Source organism: Mytilus trossulus, chromosome 14, assembly GCF_036588685.1.
Source record: "Mytilus trossulus isolate FHL-02 chromosome 14, PNRI_Mtr1.1.1.hap1, whole genome shotgun sequence".
NCBI lineage: Eukaryota > Metazoa > Mollusca > Bivalvia > Mytilida > Mytilidae > Mytilus > Mytilus trossulus.
Window position 1 is genome coordinate 63,781,671 of NC_086386.1, and position 20,575 is coordinate 63,802,245.

The window sequence follows — 20,575 nt, forward strand, 5'->3', positions numbered from 1 at the left end:
GATACACTTGCGATAGAAGATGGTCGTAAAATTCCTGAGCAATGTTGCCCCTACTTGACCGTTCCGGTTGCAGGTAACACACACACAGATAAAGCATAAAGTTTTGGTCATGTTTACATTTCAAATTAATCCAAAGAATATCATCTCTACTATTGTCAAGAATATCGACGTCAAAGTTGTCAAGTATACAGTTCTTAATCAAAAATCCTATTCCACCACTACCCCTCCACGCTTTGTTCGAAAGAATTCGCCTATTACAACCTATCCACTTATAACCATCTAGTTCGATAGCTTCATTGTCTTTCAGATGGGTCTCAGAAATACCATACACATCACAATTCAAAGAAGTTAAAATGTTTTCCCTTAAAAGTCTGCCATTGTCATTTTGTCGTTTAACGTACCAGCCGTTGCAGTTCCAACTACCAATTGTCAGTTTTGCATCGGTCTTATTTGACTGGCATGCATATTATTCTGATTTTTCAACAACACGACCACCCCGGAATTCCAAATTTGGAATCGATTTAATGATTCGCCGAAGGTTCGCCTCTTGCATTCGTTCATGACGTGAACGGTCCGTTTCAATGTATAAGGTTTTGTAATCTTCCGTATCTTTTAGCTTCCGTTTGTTCCGAAGAACATCGATGCGTTCTTTTCCATCAGAGAAAGTTACGAGAACGGTTTTTGATTGATTAGAATTGTTAGTTGTACCGTTATTTTTACCTCCGATCTTCTGAACATCAACCACGTTAAAGTCTAGTCCTATGGCATTTAAAACACCGTTAACATACGCCTTAAGGCTTTCCATGTCCGAAGTATCATGGGTGATATTTTTAAATACCAATTTGTGTTGTGAGCTGTTTTCGTTAATTGCCGATTGTGTGGTGTTTTTAACATGTAAATCTGATTCATATTTTAACATTTTATTTTCCAATGTTCTGATCTTATTATCAACATTAGCAAATTCCATTGACATTTCATCTTTCAAAGATTGTATACCTTTGCTTATCTCATGTGTGAATTTTGTTTCCATGTTCGTCATTCTTTGCTCTAAAGATGTTCTTAAAGAGTCTTGGTTCTGTTTAATACTCATCATTAATTTATATAAATCATTTGTTGATACATTTTGGTCTTAGTTTGGTTCGGACATTATTGACTGAGAGGGTTGGATAGGAACAGAGTACGATTTTGTGTTCAATCTTTTGGGCGAAGGACGGACAAAATCACAATCAGAGTCGGAGGAACTTTGCCTTGGTCTTCGTGGAGGATATCTTGACATAGAGTGTTATGGGTTTTTGGTGTATGTATACTTTCCCTTATAACTGTTTATCACAATATTCTGGTTTTTAACTGATTAGCACATCCAAATCCGAAGATTTTTCCAATAATCTATCACAGTTCTTTCAGTGAAAAATTCAAACGTCCATCTATATTTACATGTTAGTTTTATGTAATCTATATATACATGTTAGTTTTGGGTAATTTATATTTACATGTTAGTTTTATGTAATCTATATTTACATGTTAGTCTTGGGTAATCTATATTTACATGTTAGTTTTATGTAATCTATATTTACATGTTAGTTTTGGGTAATTTATATTTACATGTTAGTTTTATGTAATCTATATTTACATGTTAGTCTTGGGTAATCTATATTTACATGTTAGTTTTATGTAATCTATATTTACATGTTAGTTTTATGTAATCTATATTTACATGTTAGTTTTGGGTAATTTATATTTACATGTTAGTTTTATGTAATCTATATTTACATGTTAGTTTTGGGTAATTTATATTTACATGTTAGTTTTATGTAATCTATATTTACATGTTAGTCTTGGGTAATCTATATTTACATGTTAGTTTTATGTAATCTATATTTACATGTTAGTTTTATGTAATCTATATTTACATGTTAGTTTTGGGTAATCTATATTTACATGTTAGTTTTGGGTAATCTATATTTACATGTTAGTTTTGGGTAATCTATATTTACATGTTTGATTTTCCTTTCACACAGCAGACTTGTTGACATAACAAAAAGTGTGTCTTGTGTTTGTCCGAACTTCAAAAAATTCTGGCAGTGTTCTGAGAATCTTGTTTCAGAGGAGCATAAAACTTTCGAGTCAGTTTTTTGTACCTATACTCCAAAATGTTAGATTTCATGTTTCGAGCATGATTTTTGTGCTCTGAGCACTGAACAAAGTTTTATGACTTCAACCCTAGAATGGCCTATAGAAGCTATCAAAAACTCACCAATAGTGAAACATGAACCCCTCAGGGGTTTAACACATATTGTATTTTATATCAAATGCAAGTGAATTTTAAAGAGATGATCCACTTATTTGTAATTAAAGATTGAACTTGAACGAGGAGAAAGGAAGAAAATGATAAAAGTTTTTTTATATACATTATAATCATTCATTGCAGGAAAGGTTAATGAGCAAAGTAATAGACAGAGGAGAAATGGTGTTAAGCATATACATATACCAGAAGATGCTTCTCGGGTAAATATATTGTATTTGGTAAAATTAAGGTATGTTGACAGTTATTTTGAAGAGGTATGTGTGCACATACCTGTAAGACTTCCATGCAGACATGTGTCAAGCCACAACTAGAGATTTGGAAATTTTCAGCTGGAGTTCGGGCCTCATAACTGGAGATTTTTAATTGACCTTTTTTAGCTCACCTGGCATAGGCATATGAGCTTATGCCATCACTTGGCATCAGTCGTCGTCGTCTGTCGTCGTATACATTTTAAGAATCTTCTCCTCTGAAACTACTGGGCCAAATACTTCCAAACTTCAACTGAATGTTCCTTAGGGTATCTAGTTTATAAATTTTATCCCAAGTTTTGATCTATCAACAAACATGGTCGCCATTGCTAAAAATAGAACATAGGGGTCAAATGCAGTTTTTGGCTTATATCTCAAAAACGAAAGCATTTAGAGCAAATCCGACTGGGGTAATAATGTTCATTAGGTCAAGATCTATCAGCCCTGAAATTTTAAGATGAATCAAACATACCATTGTTGGGTTGCTGCCACTTAATTGGTAATTTTAAGGAAATTTTGCAGTTTTGGTCATTATCTTGAATATTATTATAGATAAAGATAAACTGTAAACAGCAAAAATGATCAGCAAAGTGAGATCTACAAATAAGTTAATATGATCAAAATTGTCAATTGACCCCTTAAGGGGTTATTGTCCTTTAATGACAATTTCTTCACAATTTGTTCATCATATTTGCTAACTTTAAAAAATCTTCTCCTCTAAAACTACTCAACCAAATTCAACCAAACTTCAACTGAATGATCAGTAGGGTGTATAAAATAAAGTTTGTGTTTTATTTTATATTTCGTCAAAAAACATGGCAGTTATGGCTAAAAAAAGAACACAGGTTAAAATGCAGTTTTTTTACTTACATCTCAAAAACTCCAGCATTTAGAGAAAATAAGACAAGAAGTTAAAGTATTTATTAGGTCAAGGTCTACCTTGCAGTTTTTGGTTATTATCTTGAATATTATTTAAGATACAGATAAATTGTTTATAGAAAATATGTTAAGCAAAGTAAGATCTACAAATAAGTCAATTTGACCAAAATTGTCAATTGACCCCTTAAGGAGTTATTGCCCTTTAAAGACTTTTTTTCACAATTTGTTAATCATGTTGACTTACTTTAAAAAAGATTAAAACTGCTGTATCAATTTCAGCCAAACTTAGGCTAAATGAGTTTCAGAGTATCTAGTATAAATTTTATAATTTAGTTCCTTGAATGTCAAGAAACATAGCTCCAATGGCTAAAATAGAACATAGGAGAAAATGTTTTTTTTTTTTTTTGCTTTTGAAGAAAATAGGAACATTTAAATAAATTGAAAAGCCAAAATAATCATTGATGAGAGATTTAACCAAAAAAATTTAGGTGAGCGATTCAGGCTCTTGAGAGCCTCTTGTTATCGACATATGCAATGGGGATGTTGTGTTTTTAAACTACATATCTTACTTTTTTGTTAAAAGAACAACAATTCCATACCTTTAAACACCTGCATATCCATTTTTACTTGATAAAAATGGAAGATAAGGGGTTTTCAAATATTTATTTGATTTGTATAATTCAAGATTAAGTGATCAGCCATCATATTACATAGTTGGCAAAAAGTACCTCTGATTAAGCTAAATTATCAACTTTAGTACCACTGCTGAACATCTTGTAACAGAAGGTGTTTTAAAAATTGATAGAGTTGTAGGCTTGCTGGTGGGAAACTGTCTCCATAAGTTTGGTCAAGTCATTTGGGCCACCATAATCAGCTTTGCGTGAACTGTGGTAAGCATGATACCCTTGATAGAGGAGCTGCACCATTTGAAATCAGATCTCCAGGCAGAGTTTAATTTGGTTAGATACTTGGTCTTCTTGTATTTGCTGCTGGGGTTTTTGGTGATAAAGTACTGTTTGCATTTTGTCAAATTCTAAAATTTTAGAATTGTCCAAGACAACTATACTTATATAGGTATTACATTGGCTTGGATAGAAAACAAGCCATACATTTTATATTTGAGTTAATTTCATTTGTCGTTGAGGTTCAATAAATGATCTATGTTATTATTTTAATGTCAAAAATGATCTATGTTATTATTTTAATGTCAAGTTTTTACCCCAATGTCATGGTCCACTAAACATAGAAAATGATAGTGTGAGTGGGGCATCTGTGTACTGTGGACACATTCTTGTTGTATATAACTGAATACAATTGTTGCTTTTTCAGGTCATAGCTGAATTAGCTGTTAGATGTATGTGTGAAATGTTGTCAAATCATCCACATTTCAATTATCGTAATAATATCATAGCAGTTTTAGTGCCATTGATGAATAAACACAACACAAAGGTAAGTATAAGTCAAAATTACCGGGGGTACTGCCGAAAAACTAGACCATAAATACTCACATTTAAGAAAAACTAGACCATATATACTCACTTAAGAAAAACTAGACCATATATACTCACACTTAAGAAAAACTAGACCATATATACTCACACTTAAAAAAAACTAGACCATATATACTCCTACTTAAGAATAAGAAAAAGTTATTGCAACGACATGTATTAGATATTAGATGAAGCAAGAAACTCCTTTTCCAAAACAGAATACTATAAAATCCAATTTTCAAGGCTCATGTTAGCAGGCAAGTGGAGTGAATAAGTATCTTATCAGTCTTTATACTATTACTTTGCTATTGTTGTTCACAAAAGTGGCTTTCAGTCGCATTCAGTCACTTTCATCATTGGGAATTTTCATATATTACCAATCAATCAGCAAATTTTCATTTAAGAGGATGTCTGAAGCAAACTTTTAAAGCTATTTTGTTCTAAATAATTATGCAGTATTTTCCTAACATATGCCCCTATAGTTGTTAACGTTCCTAAACATTCAAGGATTAAAATATAGGCACCAATAACTTTTTTAAACCTTCATGGAATTTTATAAAACATTGACAGAAGCTTCTTTAAGACCAAGAAAAGGCATTAGAAGAAAAAAGGGAAGTTTGAAAAAATTGCCCCAATGTGTTTCAACTCACAGAGAAAATCATGCATCTTGAGTCGGTCTACAGTTGGCTCTGAACTAATAATAAATACTTTTTTGACAAAATTTGGACAGGCCCAAAAATTTACGCAGCAGTCCCTTTGTGTCAATTACTGTTTTTCAGGGGTATCATTTGCGCCAAATTTTTTTTTCCAAATGTATCAATTGTGCCAATATTTAGAACTCATTTGCGCCAATTTACCTGTACACATATCTATCATAAATATTAACCCTTTCAACGCTATACACGGCATATGCCGCAATGACGTACGCCGTTCGCCACAGCTATTCGCGGCATATGCCACGATGAAAAAGGATTTTTCATCAGGACTCTTAAACCATTCGGTTTTCATTCGGGTTCTCTCTTATTTTTCCTCGTTTGAATCTAGGATATACAAGGTCTCATTTGCGCTTGAAATCCCGGCAATTTTTATAGTAAAATCATGCAGTAGAAGGAAAATAGAAGGAAAATAAAAACAAATATTTTGACAAATGCAAATGGCGGAAATAGGAAACGAAGCTGTAAATATGGGAAAATTTCAGCATTTCTATGGCGAAACTAACAACGAGGATTAGTTAAAAGGTTTCTTGTTATCTCAATGTGTTTATTACATTTAATTCGTGTGGGAAATATGATTTGATCGATCATTACGAGACGTAGAAAAAGGGGGGGAAATGGAGGTTGATAGAATTTTTTTAGGACGGAGCTATTTATTTGTGCCACGATTACATAATACGTTGTGTATGGTGCAATACGCTACCGAATAGGTCAACTGGTGTCTTCTTTATTATATGGCAGATAAAACAACAAAATAAATGAAGACTAAAAGTAGTTTTTATTAAAAATTCAACACAAATGCCTTTTACCTGATAATTACCTGAAAATGCAGGTAACCTGATAAAAATTTCACTAAAATAATTGCTTAACATTACAGTTCATGCTCTCCTGAGCATTTTTCATGCAATAACTTTCTCTGTATCTCATATAATAAAAAAGATACAGCAGTCTGAAAAGGAAAATACTGTTCTAATGACTGAACACAAAAACAATGCAGCAGCAGCAGCCATTTTTCTATTTTTTTGTGTAGCGTTGAAAGGGTTAATGATTAACATTTATTCTTATGTTTGGCTTAAAAAGTATCATATGTTCAGAGATATATTTCACCATGAAGATGAGCATCTGGAGAGAAATGACTTGGAAGTGCATTAGACAGTCCATGTACAGAGAGAGAATATTTAATACAAGATATGTCAAAAGAGATGAAAATAGAAGCTTTTGCTGTCAGGTTATTTTTTAGCCACATACGTTGATGACACAGTGCTGTGTTCCCACCATCCGTTTGGGCTGAAACTCTATCTATCAGTAATGGAACAGAAGTATTCCACAGGAATTATTGTGAACTGTTTTATGCATTTCATCCTTTAATGTTTGTCTTTTTGAACAATAAAAGGAAGTTACAAGCTTCTACATACATGAAATTGGGAAGTAGTAAAGTGGTAAGAAGAAAGTATGTTTCAGAAAAGGAAACATTTGCCTGTAAACTACTGGTTCCAAGTCCTAATAAAGGAGGAAGGAAGTGATTTTTCATCTAATTGGCGCAATCGTATGTTTTATTTTTGGCGCAAATGATACCATGTAATTTTAAAACAGGTGGCGCAAACGTAGCATTGGAGAAAAAAGTTGTGGGGCAAAAGGACACATTTTTGGGCGCAAACAGATCTCTCCCAAAATTTAGAAGTCTTGAACATGTTTTGTGAAATCACAATCCTCTATATCTTTAGGCAAAGTGAAAAAAAAAACAATATACACTGAACAGCACACAGTACAACTCAGTTTAAAAGATGTTCAAGTCAAATATTAGAATAGGTTACAGAAAAAACTTAACAAAATGACATGTTTGTAACGAAGGTTAATGTGTTGATGTCTTATATAAGAATAAGTTTTCTCAGTTTATTTAAAATGAGTTATCACTGATTATGTTTAACTGTAATGCTATCTATAGGAATCAAATCAATATGTTGATTAGGGTTGATTTCAGTATATACTATTTTTTGACAGGTATCAGACATGGTATGTCAGACAAGCTCTTAAGTTTTCAGAGAAGATAAATCAGGAGAAGTTTCCCTAGAGGTTGGTACAAGGATACGAAAATGTTTTCACCTATTTTTGGTCATTTTGTGATAACTTTAAAGTTATTGCCTTTTTCCGAAAAAATATATAAAAATCACACTACCAACCAGCTGATTATTTCTGGCCTATATGAATATTTCAGGACCTTTGGATTGGTATGTAGTCATCTAAAATAGTAGCTGACTATAATAATTTATAAGCTTCTCAGCTTCTCAGCTTTGACTCAGGAAAACTATCCTACTTTTACATATTTTGTGGTAAAATTTGGTTATCAAAAAGTTTCTGAAAAAATTACTTGTAATCCAGGGTCTAGAAAATGTTTAAAATACAAATGACTGAAATAAAATGCCAAACTTAACACATTTATCAAGTTATAATAGAATGGAATACACCTTTTGGTAAAACTATATTTTGGTCATCAGTTGCTGAAGTTTTTATGCCAATAACACATTGTATTATATTGGTGATATCTGCTAACTGTCAATTCAGTTAATTTATATTAACATTATCTATTTTTTTTTTTGCAGATTGTCAGATTAATAAATAAAAGGGTGAAAGCAAGAGACTTTAGAGTTCAAAGGAAGGTTTGTATTCATGGCAATGTTTTATTAATATATTATTATACCCCCGGGGGTATACTGTTTTACCTCTGTCTGTCCTTCCGTCAGTCTGTCCGTCCGTCCCATAAATATTTTTCGTCACATTTTTCTCAGGAACTACAATACAAGGATTTCTGCAATTTGGTTTCAGGGTTTATCTAAGTCAGCTATACCGTGTGACTCATTTTCAGATTGATCACTTGACAACTTCTTGTTTACCGAACACTTATATGATTTTACACATGATAGCCAAGTTGAAAATTTCCGTCACATTTTTCTCAGAAACTACAATACAAGGATTTCTGAAATTTGGTTTCAGGGTTTATATAAGTCAGCTATACCGTGTGATGTGTTTTTAGATTCATCACTCGACAACTTCCTGTTTACCGAACACTTGCATATTTTACACTATTTATATTATCCACTTGCGGCGGGGGTATCATCAGTGAGCAGTAGCTTGCAGTTTCTCTTGTATTTATACTAGTATTCATGGCAATGTTTTATTAATAGATTATATTTATACTAGTATTCATGGCAATGTTTTATTAATAGATTATATTTATACTAGTATTCATGGCAATGTTTTATTGATAGATTATATTTATACTAGTATTCATGGCAATGTTTTATTAATAGATTATATTTATACTAGTATGCATGGCAATGTTTTATTAATAGATTATATTTATACTAGTATGCATGGCAATGTTTTATTAATAGATTATATTTATACTAGTATTCATGGCAATGTTTTATTGATAGATTATATTTATACTAGTATTCATGGCAATGTTTTATTAATAGATTATATTTATACTAGTATGCATGGCAATGTTTTATTAATAGATTATATTTATACTAGTATTCATGGCAATGTTTTATTGATAGATTATATTTATACTAGTATGCATGGCAATGTTTTATTAATAGATTATATTTATACTAGTATGCATGGCAATGTTTTATTAATAGATTATATTTATACTACATGGTTGTGATGGTGGTCAGTGATAACATTACCTTAGAGTTTTATGTTATGGAATCTAAACAGGTAGAAGTGATAAGGCTTTATAGAGAAGTGCCAGGTTTCATAATGACTCTACCATTTTAGAATAAGAAGATATGGTTTGATTGCGATTGTTTGATCTCCTCAATGAAGTATTTTTTAGCTCACCTGACCTGAAAGGTCAAGTGAGCTTTTCTCATCACTTGGCGTCCGTCGTCCTGCGTCTGTCGTCCGTAAACTTTTACAAAAATCTTCTCCTCTGAAACTACTGGGCTAAATTCTACCAAACTTGGCCACAATCATCCTTGGGGTATCTAGTTTAAAAAATGTGTGGCGTGATTCGTCAAACCAACCAAGATGGCCGCCATGGCTAAAAATAGAACATAGGGGTAAAATGCAGTTTTTGGCTTATAACTCAAAAACCAAAGCATTTAGAGCAAATCTGACATGGGGTAAAATTGTTGATCAGGTCTTGATCTATCTGCCCTGAAATTTTCAGACGAATCGGACAACCTGTTGTTGGGTTGCTGCCCCTGAAATGGTTATTTTAAGAAAATTTTGCAGTTTTTGGTTGTTATCTTGAATACAATTATAGATAGAGATAAACTGTAAACAGCAATAATGTTCAGCAAAGTAAGAACTACAAATAAGTCAACATGACCAAAATTGTCAGTTGACCCCTTAAGGAGTAATTGCCCTTTATAGTTGATTTTTAACAACTTTTTGTCATTTTTTGTAACTTTTCTAAAAATCTTCTTCTCTAAAACTACTTTGCCAAATTTAACCAAACTTGGCCACAATTATCATTGTGGTTTAAAGTTAAAAAAAAGTGTACGATGACCCAGCCTACCAAACAAAATGGCCAACATGGCTAAAATTAGTACATAGTGGTAAAATCCAGTTTTTGCTTTATATCTTTGAAACTAAGACATTTTGGGCAAATCTTTCAAGATTGAAATGTCCATCAGAAAAAAGATATATCCCCTTACAAATTTTCAGTTGAATTGGACAACCTGTTGTTGGGTTGCTGCCCTAAAATTGGTGATTTTGGGGAAATTTTGCAGTTTTTGGTTATTATCTTGAATACTTTTATAGATAGAGATAAACTGTAAACAGCAATAATGTTCAGCAAAGTAATATCTACAAATAAGTCAGCATGATCAAAATTGTTAGAGGACCCCTGAAGGAGTTATTGTCCTTTATAGTCTATATTGAACAACTTTTTGTCATTTTTATACGACCGCAAATTTTGAAAAAAAATTCGTCGTATATTGCTATCACGTTGGCGTCGTCGTCTGCGTCGTCGTCGTCGGCGTCCGAATACTTTTAGTTTTCGCACTCTAACTTTAGTAAAAGGGAATAGAAATCTATGAAATTTTAACACAAGGTATATGACCATAAAAGGAAGGTTGGTATTGATTTTGGGAGTTTTGGTCCCAACATTTTAGGAATAAGGGGCCAAAAAGGGCCCAAATAAGCATTTTCTTGGTTTTCGCACTATAACTTTAGTTTAAGTTAATAGAAATCTATGAAATTTTGACACAAGGTTTATGACCACAAAAGAAAGGTTGGGATTGATTTTGGGAGTTTTGGTTTCAACAGTTTAGGAATTAGGGGCCAAAAAGGGACCCAAATAAGCATTATTCTTGGTTTTCGCACAATAACTTTGGTTTAAGGAAATAGAAATCAATGAAATTTAAACACAATGTTTATGACCACAAAAAGAAGGTTGTTATTGATTTTGGGAGTTTAGGTCCCAACAGTTTAGGAATTAGGGGCCAAAAAGGGACCCAAATAAGCATTTTTCTTGGTTTTCGCACCATAACGTTAGTATAAGTAAATAGAAATCTATGAAATTTAAACACAAGGTTTATGACCATAAAAGGAAGGTTGGTTTTGATTTTGGGAGTTTAGGTCCCAACAGTTTAGGAATTAGGGGCCAAAAAGGGACCCAAATAAGCATTTTTCTTGGTTTTCGCACCATAACGTTAGTATAAGTAAATAGAAATCTATGAAATTTAAACACAATGTTTATGACCATAAAAGGAAGGTTGGTATTGATTTTGTGAGTTTTTGTCCCAACAGTTTAGGAAAAAGGGGCCCAAAGGGTCCAAAATTAAACTTTGTTTGATTTCATCAAAATTGAATAATTGGGGTTCTTTGATATGCCGAATCTAACTGTGTATGTAGATTCTTAACTTTTGGTCCCGTTTTCAAATTGGTCTACATTAAGGTCCAAAGGTCCAAAATTAAACTTAGTTTGATTTTGACAAAAAATGAATCGTTTGGGTTCTTTGATATGTTGAATCTAAAAATGTACTTAGATTCTTGATTATTGGCCCAGTTTTCAAGTTGGTCCAAATCTGGGTCCAAAATTAAACTTTATTTGATTTCATCAAAAATTGAATAAATGGGGTTCTTTGATATGCCAAATCTAACTGTGTATGTAGATTCTTCTTTTTTGGTCCTGTTTTCAAATTGGCCTACATTAAGGTCCAAAGGGTCCAATTTGAAACTAAGTTTGATTTTAACAAAAAATAAATTCTTGGGCCTCTTTGATATGCTGAATCTAAACATGTACTTAGATTTTTGATTATGGGCCCAGTTTTCAAGTTGGTCCAAATCAGGATCTAAAATTATTATATTAAGTATTGTGCAATAGCAAGTCTTTTCAATTGCACAGTATTGTGCAATAGCAAGAAATATCTAATTTCACAGTATTGTGAAATAGCAATTTTTTTTTAATTAGAGTTATCTTTCTTTGTCCAGAATAGTAAGCAAGAAATATCTTATTGCAAGATTTTTTTTTAATTGGAGTTATCTTTCTTTGTCCATAATCAACTTAAATCTTTGTTATATACAATATACAATGTATATTCACTTTTTACTACCAACTGATAAATTTAGATAATCTTTACCATTCAGTGATAACAAGCAGTTTTTTTACATCTTAATATTTTATGATGTATTTAAATGAGTAGTTATTGTTGCAAACTCCATTAGAATATTTTAATTGAGATTAGTTTTGGAATAAGGGAAAGGGGGATGTGATTAAAAAATTGGGTTTAATTTTTCTAATTTGAAATTATAAATTAAAAGAAAATTTCTTCAAACATTTTTTTGAGAGGATTAATATTCAACAGCATAGTGAATTGCTCTAAGAGAAAACAAAAATTTTAAGTTCATAAGAACACATTCATTCTGTGTCAGAAACCTATGCTGTGTCAACTATTTAATCACAATCCAAATTTAGAGCTGAATCCAGCTTGAATGTTGTGTCCATACTTGCCCCAACCGTTCAGGGTTCAACCTCTGCGGTCGTATAAAGCTACGCCCTGCGGAGCATCTGATTCTCATTTGAAATTTCATAAATAAAAAGAAAATTTCTTCAAACAATTTTTGAGAGGATTAATATTCAACAGCATAGTGAATTGCTCTAAGAGAAAAAAGAAATTTTAAGTTCATTAGAACACATTCATTCTGTGTCAGAAACCTATGCTGTGTCAACTATTTAATCACAATCCAAATTTAGAGCTGAATCCAGCTTGAATGTTGTGTCAATACTTGCCCCAACCGTTCAGGGTTCAACCTCTGCGGTCGTATAAAGCTACGCCCAGCATCTGGTTGTAACTTGTATAAAATCTTTTCTAAAACTACTTGTCCAAATTTAACCAAACTTGGCCACAATCATAATACTAGGGTATCTATTTAAAAAAAAGTGTCTAATGACCCTGCCTACCAACAAAGATGTCCGACATCAGTAAATACATTAACAGGTGAGCAACACAGGCTCTTGAGAGCCTCTAGTTACCATTTTACAAGAGAATCAAATGATGTATTGCTGTATGTGTCTGTATGAAGTCAGTAGTCTTTATGGCAGTTCTTAGGTCCCATTGAACAAATATAATAGTTATTGTTCTCTGTGAAGTTTATTCACTGGGACCTTTAAATTTCTTTGAAGAGAAATCTATCACTCATTGATTAAATTATGAGATAAAAATTACAGTTACACATTAAAAAATTGCATGTGATTTTATGTTTATTCAATATAAATGAAATTAAGAATGGAAGTGGGGAATGTGTCAAAGAGACAACAACAGACAATTTTCCACACTTTATTTTCTGCATGGTTGTGGATATTGATTAGATATTTGGTGTATTGTTTTATCATGACAAGGTACAGATCAAGTTCAAATTTTGTTTGTGTCACTCAAGTAATCAGTTTTCAACACTTTTTTTCATCATAAAATTGAGAATGGAAATGGGAAATGTGTCAAAGAGACAACAACCTGACCAAAGAAAAAAACAACAGCAGAAGGTCACTAACAGGTCTTCAATGTAGCGAGAAATTCCTGCACCTGAAGGCGTCCTTCAGCTGGCCCCTAAACAAATATATACTAGTTTGGTGATATCATGCTTGATATTTGCTGTATAGTATACACCATAACATGTTATAGATAAAGTTTGAATTTTGTTCCAATACAACTGGTAGGGGACTGTATTGCCATGCAATACTCACAGAATGCCTGTTAAATTTTTCTTTCAATTGCTTCACATTTTTTTCATGCTGAGGTCTTAAGTAGTTGACTATTTAAAATGGGTTTTACTCATTGTTGAAGTTGATTAAAGTCATAAGAAACGAGTGACCGGTGAAAAATAATGTTCTTCCAATTCTTAAACCAATGCATACAAACATCATAAACTTAGTCTTCTGTGCTCGAATTTATCATTTTTTTCGTTTAAATTTCGTATAATCGTCAATTTTTTTTTCAATCGGTCAGTGTTGTTGTGAAAATATGGCAGGTAATTAAAGTTCGTGTTTTGTAGCCGAAGTTTAAAGATTATCACCTGTTTGTCAACAATTGACGAAAAATAAACTAAAAAGCATGGAAATTGAGCACGTGTTTAATATGTAAATTCAGATAATAGTTTATTTTAAGGACATCCATGCGTATTGTGGTCACCGGATTTTTACGAGACGGGTCACACTGAGGTTACCTTGCATACGGAAAATATGTCGGGGAAATTGCTTGCTGGAAGGAAGCAATTCAAATAAAGTAAACTTCTTCTTAATATGAATAAATTAAAGAATTTTCTTCAGAAAAAAGTATATGTACATAAGTTTTACAATGAAAACTATCCATTGAGTTAAAAAAAACCATATGCATTATTTTTTTTGATTTGAGGTTTCTTATGACTTTAAGTATGCTACATTAGCCTCTGTTGGATATATATATGTTCTGGAACATATGAGTATTTGGACCATACGCGTATGGTCATGACCATATGCGTATACTCATATGGTCCGACCATATGAGTATAATACTCGTTCGGTTATTAACAGGCCAGACCATATGAGTATTTGGACCATATAGGTATTTTTTTGAATTAACATTATGAAAGTTTCAATAGTAGAAAAACTTTATCTAAAAAAATGATGGTTACATGACAATGTATTATTTTTATAATTCAAATACTTTGTAAAAATTAAATATTGATGCTATAGTTTTCATCGCTAATTACATTTTGGCATGTAGGCTTGGGGTGATATTTACTTTCATATGGTATCATACATTTTTGAGTTTGCAAGTCTTGGTTGTGCACGATTCTTTGCATATTTCTACGGTGTTTTCAAGAAGCTCTAGATCTCAAATATCGTAACATGATTGCAAAACACCCTATTCACAAGACGACTATATAAACAATGTTACTTTCCAGAGACTTCTTGTGTAACAGTTCATTAAGAAATTTTTGGAATTTATTTATCACCATTCACTCGTAATAACAAATCGGTAATGACCATCGGTAATGACCATCGGTATAAAATGGGTTTATTATTATTTTGACAAGTTTGTAAAACTAACTATGTGAAACTTTTAATTTTTATTTATAAACTTAGCTAATCTTTTTATTATAATATAACTAAATAAAACTACCTACAAGATAGCGTCTTTTTAATGGACGGTCATAGTATATAACGAGTTTAAAGGTATTAAAAGTAAACTGTAACAGAGTGTTAATTACCCTGACCATACGCGTACGGTCGGACCATACGCGTATGGTCCAAATACTCATATGGTCCGGAACATATACAATATATGTACATTGTCTGAAAATATAAAATTTATTTGTATGAGCTTAAGAAACAGGATGAAAAGCGACTCTGCTGAGCATTTCTCCTATTTCATAGCAAGTACAAATAAATTTTATATTTTCTGACAATGTACATATATTGTTTTTATCCTAAAATTTACACCAAACACTCCGAAACTTTCATTGTCAAATGTAAATCATTGTGTCTAATTTTTCAAAGAAATGGACATTTTAAACGCGGACCTTGAGAAGAGGACACCAAAATAAATTCCAATAACCCCGTGGTCAGCATGGAATCAGGGTAACATGATACTTTATTAGAACATGTACAAAAAAGCCAAAAAAATATTTTTATACCTGTTATTTGTACAATAGATGGCTGATTGCAGGATAAAGTACATTCCACATCACATTATTTTAGGTTTACATTATAGTTGTAAATCCTTGATCTTAACATGAAATCTGATCACAATTTCAGTGTGGGTTTACATTTCAAATAAGATACTGTCTACTTGACTCATAAGAAGCACAAGCCAAAAATTCATAAGCAATAGGTTGAACATTTGTGGTCAGTGTTCCAGCTAGGCCGTTTTCAGAGGGTGCAGCGCCCGCCATTTTCCAAGTGGCGCCCTGTGCCCTTTTTTACACTTTCCAAGAAATAATCATTTGTGGAGATGTTATAAAATCAAAAACATGTATACGATACTTAGGAGCTTTTCTGGATGAGACTCTAAACTTCAAAGACCATATTACTAAAAAATGTAAGACAGCAATGATGAACTACTACTAAATAAAGTGCATAAGATCCTATCTATCAAAAGAAGCAACTGAAGCTTTGGTCTTATCTTTGGTCACATTTAGATTATTGCAATGTTATACTTTTTGGAATTTCACAAACTGATTTATATAAATTGCAACGTATACAGAATATGTGTGCCAAACTTGTGTTAAACCGTTCTAAGTATGATAGTGCCAAGCAGGCATTGTTTGACTTACACTGGCTTCCGATCAAAGCCAGAATAACATTTAAAATCTTAACATATATGTACAACTGTCATGTAGGTAATGCACCGTCATATTTGATCAATTTGTTAAATCCTCAAGCGTTGAAACGTTCATAAAGGTCGTCAGAGTCATCTATTGGTTGTTATGCAGTCCCATTTAACAAAAAGAAAACTTTTTCAGATAGAAGCTTTAGTACTATTGGGCCAAAATTGTGGAATGAACTAGGTACAAATGTAAGAAACTCTGAATCTTTGGATATTTTTAAATGTCGGTTGAAAACATTGTATTTCGAAAATTATTTTGAACTTTTCTGACTTTTTTCTTGTGTATCACAGTATAAATTTTCAATTTTTGGTATAGTACATACATATTGTATTTTTGTTTAGTATTTTTGTATTTTACATGTCATTTATGTACAACGCCATTGAATACATATTATATGTAGAAATAGGCGTTTAATTAAGTTTTCATGTTTCATGTTTCATTTCCAGGGCGCCCTGCCTTTTTTGAAGATCGATTGCATATTAATTTGTTCGTATTGATATGATATGCTAACTACTAAATTTTACCTGGGGAAAAGTTTAAGACTATGTTTACGACCTCAAGCTAATCAATGGTTACAACTGGTGTCATAATCTGTTGTTATAGGTAATCCCTTTATCGGATGGGTCATTAATGATCATCAACATAATTCATTCAAATAGAATCGGTAGTCGGCAATTATCTTTGAAGAAATGTGATTATGAACAACTTGGGCACAATTTGCGATGTTTACCGTAGTTTCATGGAGGAAACGTAATGACAGAAAGTTGGAAAACCATAATAAACTCGTTGAAGACATTGTTTTACTTGTTTTTCGTAAAATAAACAGAAAATTCAGACGTATTTGTCATTGACTGCCTTCATTTTTGATACGAAAATAACAAAATCGGCCGCCATATTGTGATCATATTTACATCATACTTACGTACTGTCCAAAGAAGGAGCACACCCGAAAAAAGAAAGATAACTATATCTGATTTTTTTTCCTAGCATTGAGTAACCCATTTACATATTCGAAAATAGGTCTACATACTTCTTGCTTAAGAATATATATGTTTAGGTATTTATTTTGAGTTATGGGAAAAGTTAAAGAGGGTCTTAGTAGCAGTGTTGGTAGGGTGCCTTGGTCATCTTTTTCTGTATTCTTTATTTTTGATACAATTTTTCACTGTTGCTTTATATCCTAAAATTGTGATTTTACAGAGCACAGGTGTTTTGTGCTGTATTGCCATTAAGCACAGCAGGGGTAGAAAGGTGAAACTGGTAAAATGTGGCAAACCATAGAAACAGTATGAAACAGGTCATTAATGCCCTTTTTCAGGATTGGCACCCTGTCCTTTTGAAAACCTAGCTGGAACACTGGTGGTGTTGTAGTCTATGTTTGAACTTATATCATTTGTTTATCAAATTCAGCTTTTGTAGTGTATGTGGTCTTTTACTCCAATATTTAGATTTCCAGGAAAGTTTGTGGATTTTAAAGTACATTGTACCATTTGTCTTATATTACAAAAAAGTTTAACACTGACATTTTTCCTAAAGGTTCTGGACACATTCTTAGCTCTGAAGATTAAGGAGATAGATACATCAGAAGATTTGGACGAGAACAAGAAAAAAAAGAGAGAGTTCATGTCAAGAAGAGAGAGAAAGGTAGCAATGATTGAGAACATAACATATCAGCTATAGGTTTCTTTTTTTTTTTCATTTTGTCTGATGTTTAATTTTTAACTACTAACATGACTAATGTGATATGCTTAATAAAGATAACCTGAACTATACTTATACTGTGCAATTAAGAGATTAAGTATTGGCATAGCAAATGGAGCATAATTTTTTACCCCTGTCCATCTGTTTGTCCTCAAATTGGTTCCCTTTATCTAACTTTAGTTAGCCTCAACCAAATGTTTTGGAATTTGCAATGCTTATTTCCACAATACTCAGATCAATACAAAATTGTGTCATGTCACTTTTGCTGTTTTGGAGTTTTGCCCTTTTATAATGTTATATGATAGCAGGAGCATCATCTGTGTCCACATCTTCCCGATTTATTGATAGGTAAAAATTTCGTTTTTAATGTAAATGATAATGGGGTATATGAATGTGTGAGATTTTGAAAATGATCAAAGAAAACTTTTAAAATATTTTTAGCATTTCTCCAAAAAATACACATCATATAAACAATAGTCGAAACAAATTTATTGAAGATTTAACAAATACTTCTTTTCATCTCATTGAATCGATTTGAAATGTTGATGAAGCAGCTAAATATTTTGGAATAATCTATTTATAAACACCCTAGACAAGTATGCTCATAAGAAAATTAAAACGGTGAAAAACATTCCACAACCAGAGTGGTGGAATTCTGATATAAATTGGGATTGATACCATGGAGATTATTTTCGTAGAATTTGAGATATACATATTTAATTACATATAGTGTAATACATTTTTGGATTCTTACAGAAAAGAAAAAAGATGGCCAATTTAGAACATGAACTCTTAGAAACAAAAGCAACAGAAGATAAGAAGAAAAGGTGAAACTTGTAAGTACAAATGTATATTTAATTTGTTAATGTTTTTTGGAAAGAATAAGAAATGTACATTACCTTTTTTGAGCTGATTAACGGTATTGTATATTTAAATTAAAATACAAGTTGTAATTGTTTTGAGATATAAATGTATTATAATGAGGATGAGATGCTAACATTGTTATTATCCAGGAGTAACTTTCTTACTACTCTCATTGATATGTGTAACAAATTAACAAATTAACAAATTGAAAAAAAAAAACTCACAGGAATGTCAATTAAAAAGTAAAGATCTGCAGAACCATTTGATAATGAAACTTACTTGTTTTGCTTATTTTGGCTTTAATATTGATTCACTTATAGGGTCTTTGCATCGGAACTAAACACATTTATTAAAAAAACAGTTGTTGGCATGACACAGGTTATATTCTCATATATGTTATGAAGGTATGATACTAAACCCCTAACGGGAAGAATTGTGCCTGATATTCATATGATGGTATCATAATCTTTCAATCAGTTTAACTGAAGTCTGGAGCTGGCATGTCAGTTAACTGCTAGTAGTATGTTGTTATTTATGTATTATTATCATTTTGTTTATTTTCTTTGGTTACATCTTCTGACATCAGACTCAGACTTCTCTTGAACTGAATTTTAATGTGCGTATTGTTATGTGTTTACTTTTCTACATTGGCTAGAGGTATAGGGGGAGGGTTGAGATCTCATAAACATGTTTAACTGCGCCACATTTTTGCGCCTGTCCCAAGTCAGGAGCCTCTGGCCTTTGTTAGTCTTGTATTTTTTTAATTTTAGTTTCTTGTGTACAATTTGGAAATTCGTATGGCGCTCATTATCACTGAACTAGTATATATTTGTTTAGGGGCCAGCTGAAGGACTCCTCTGGGTGCGTGAATTTCTCGCTACATTGAAGACCTGTTGGTGACCTTCTGCTGTTGTTTTTTATATGGTCCGTTTGTTGTCTCTTTGACACATTCCCCATTTCCATTCTCAATTTTATTGTAATATGTTTAGCATTACATAGTGACTGTTAGTCTCTTGTTATAATTGACAAGTGTGTACTGTAAAGAGTGCACATATGTAACATTTAACATACACATGAGTCTCATGACTGCCTAATTCTTTGTTTTTTTAAGTTTTTAATAAATTTTTTAGCATACAGAAATCATAGGAGCAGTGTTCCTGATTTACTTTAAAGTTTTGAAAGGATACAGAAAGTCTACCTTGCTTCCATCAGTCCTTGAAGGTTTAGCTAAGTATGTCTGACTCATTACAGTTCTATCTCAGAATAAATTTGACTCTTTAATACGATGATACATAAACTTGATTTTGTATATATGTTGATAAATGTAAGACTTTAATCGCCACTATTCAGTCCTATATAGCCAAAATGCATGTCTTGCTTTATTATTTAAAAAAAAGATAGGCCACATCCCATGTATCTTTAAAAAAAATTCAAACCATGATACTGCTAGTGGACATTTAGTCCATTATGTTATAACAAGCCCATTGTTAATGCATATGTGCTGACTTGGAATATGTTTAACATGACATGGTGCACTGTTCATTAGGCATGAAA

At 32.1% G+C, this 20,575-nt stretch overlaps 1 pseudogene; it reads left to right on the plus strand.

Moving 5' to 3' along the window:
- Positions 1 to 20,575, plus strand: part of LOC134695829 (nucleolar complex protein 3 homolog) — a 66,727-nt pseudogene that overhangs the window by 22,027 nt on the left and 24,125 nt on the right.